This window comes from Nanorana parkeri, unplaced genomic scaffold, assembly GCF_000935625.1.
Source record: "Nanorana parkeri isolate BGI_ZX_2015 unplaced genomic scaffold, ASM93562v1 scaffold153, whole genome shotgun sequence".
Lineage (NCBI taxonomy): Eukaryota > Metazoa > Chordata > Amphibia > Anura > Dicroglossidae > Nanorana > Nanorana parkeri.
In genome coordinates, this window is record NW_017306421.1 from 1,054,340 (window position 1) to 1,057,212 (window position 2,873).

At 45.8% G+C, this 2,873-nt stretch overlaps 1 protein-coding gene across 1 annotated transcript in view; it reads right to left on the reverse strand.

The window, feature by feature from the left end:
* Positions 1-2,873, reverse strand: part of LOC108785253 (inositol-trisphosphate 3-kinase B-like) — a 69,236-nt gene that overhangs the window by 816 nt on the left and 65,547 nt on the right. The gene's annotated exons all lie outside the window — the stretch shown is intronic.

Genomic DNA, 2,873 nt, shown 5'->3' on the forward strand with positions numbered 1-2,873 from the left:
ATGCAACATACTGTATATCAAAGCAACATCCAGGAACTTGCATGTCTCAAGCTATCATCTCATGTTAGGAACAATATTACAATTTACAGAGGGCACAATGGTTTGGGTTTGATGAGCCCTATTGTATTGGAGGTCCCTAAATGGCTGCTCAGCTCCTCTCTATTCATGCTGACTACAGATGCTGTTTACATTTGTCATTCACCTATTCAACCCACTTTGGTGCCTCCGAGATCTTTGACTACAAAGTAAACCTGTCCCCGGCTTATACAGTTCAGACTGAGTTTATGACAAAAAATACATAAACAGTTGCTTCCTTTAGTGAGATCAGCATGTCAGAACACTCCAGAGCTATAGGCAACTGACATATTACACAGAATTCAGCCAAAGTACAGCTTTGCCACACCTCCAAGCTTCCCTATTGGCCTTAATATGATGTGCTGTCAATGTGACAAGCAGGGAGACATTGCAGGCAGTCCTTGATAAGTCCCTGTGTAAGTATACCTCTGAAAGGCTAGACGATATCCCTGGAAGTGGCAGCTGACCTCTGCATGATGGCATTTTGCAGACCTGTGTGTACTTTGTCAGCTGCAGAGCCACTTTCAGGGCTTTTTCACACCATAAACAGTGCATTCCAGAGTGGTCAGCTGCTGGAACGCACTGTATCGCAGCCCAGCCAGCTTCCTGCGGGAGGGGGCGTGGTGCTATTTTTTTCAGATTGCACTGGACTGGAATGCAGGCACTAATGTGCCACACGTTCTGGTGAGGGCGATCACACTGTGGGCGGGGGGGTGTGGCTGCGGTGTAATTGACTTTAATGCACCGCCATGCCCTCTCCCGCCCCTGAACCCAGGAATTTGTCGAAACCGAAATTGACGTTTTCTTTTTCCCCCCAACCCTTTACATTTTTTAAAGATTATTTTTTAATTATGTTACTTTACTGTGGGGGGCTTCGGGGGAATATTAGGGGTCTAAACAGATCCCTGATATTTCCCTTTTAAAATGAAAAAGAGATTGAGGACACAGAGTGCTCAATCTCTTTTTCTGCAGCCCCTGTTAGGAATGAGTGCTCCTGTCCATTCATAAACTGTGGATATAGAATGTTTACTATGTCTACAATCATAAATGAGCAGGAAGCGATGAAGAGAACTTCCTGTTCATTCATAACTGGGACACAGCATACTATGTCCTCAGTTATGTACAAACACTCAGTGATCAGCTGAGTGCTTGTAAGCTGCTCTCCATCCTGACTCGCAGTCACAGAAGTGGGGGAGGAGAGCTCAGCCTCCTGACAGCTGACTTCTCTCCCCTTGGCATCCTGAAACCGCTCGGCTCCTGTGACAGGCGCAGACTCAGGAGGCCAAGCGGTGCGGGAGGAGAGCTGAGCTCCTCTGACAGCTGACCCCCTCCCCCACACCGCTCGGCTCTAGTGATTGCTGTCTCTGCCCCACTCGGCATCCTGAAACCTTCTCTCCTCCCCGCTGGATGCCAGTCTCTTTCCCCTCGGATCCCCACTGCCTCTGCCGACACAGGCAGGAGAGAGCAGCGGAGATCGGACGGGACACAGACATGACACCCAGCATGGAGGAGAGAAGTTAGAGATACACTGAATTTCCAGACGCATTTTCGGTCATTATGGTATTTTGACCAAAGTACCATTTGCGGCCGAAATGTTTTGGTGCATCCCTACTTGTAGCCATGATCTTGTACCCAAATCTTCTGTTTAGAAGTATGGGTATGGTTTTGCTCATTAAACTGGGTCTCTCTGAATTCATACTTGCAGTTGGAATGCTCAGGCGTCAGTCTGTAGATCCTATTCTAGACCCTATAACCATGTATCTTTTCTGTACCCCAGTGTTGCTAATCCCCTTGGACTTATGTCCTCATGTTGCCTGGTGTCTTTCTTGGGGTATACTGCTCCCTTTTTTTCTTCTTCCCACTTTTTTCCCCCAATCGTGTCTATTGATATTGGAATCACTGCACTACAGTGGTGCTTATCTCTCCCAAGACCTGTCTTTTTAAGAGGGGCTTATCGACTTACAAGGTCAACAAACCTTTTTCAAACTGTCCTGTTTTTCCCTGAATTTGGAACTGATTATATTCCACAATAATGTGGGAGTCTGCTGCTCCACTGACTGGTGCTACTTATCTTCCTTGCTGGTAGCTCCTGTTCTACTCAATGAGTAGAGCAGAATTAGTATAACAGGTACTGTCTTATTACCCCCTTTTTGTGCTTGTGGGATTTACGTGGCATACTTCCATGATCATACTAATGTACACCTTTTTTTTTTTTTTACTACCCTTGAGTTTGATTCTATGGAACAAGCAGCTTCCCAAGTGGTAAAGGAATCTCTAAATGAGTCAGTCTTTTAGGGCCCATTCACATCAGAGCATTGTGCTAAGCACGTTACTGTGCAATTTAGTGCATGCCATCACACAGTATATCTAACATATGGTTCTGTGCGCTAGTATCATTGCCATTTATTTAATGGCACGGCAATGCACCTTGTGGTGGCCCTGCATGCCTGGATAGCATGGTACCACAGTAACGTGCAGTGTATAAAAAATAGTGCATGCATTACTTTTTTCTCCGTAACACGCGGTACTGCAGAGGGTGTGTTGGAATGCCATTCATATGAATGGTAAAGCAATGCACTTGGCACACCATTGAAATGAATGGCAACGCAATGCACCTAGCACACAGTAACACATGCTGGGTGGGCTATGCTCTAATAATACACCACCTGTCACTGGCTGATGCCATGTATGCTCATGTATAGATATCTTTGTTATGTAATATACGCCCCCTCACCAGTGTAGCTTTTACACACATACACAAAGAGAAACTGAACTTTGGAAGCTTTGCCAAAAAAGGG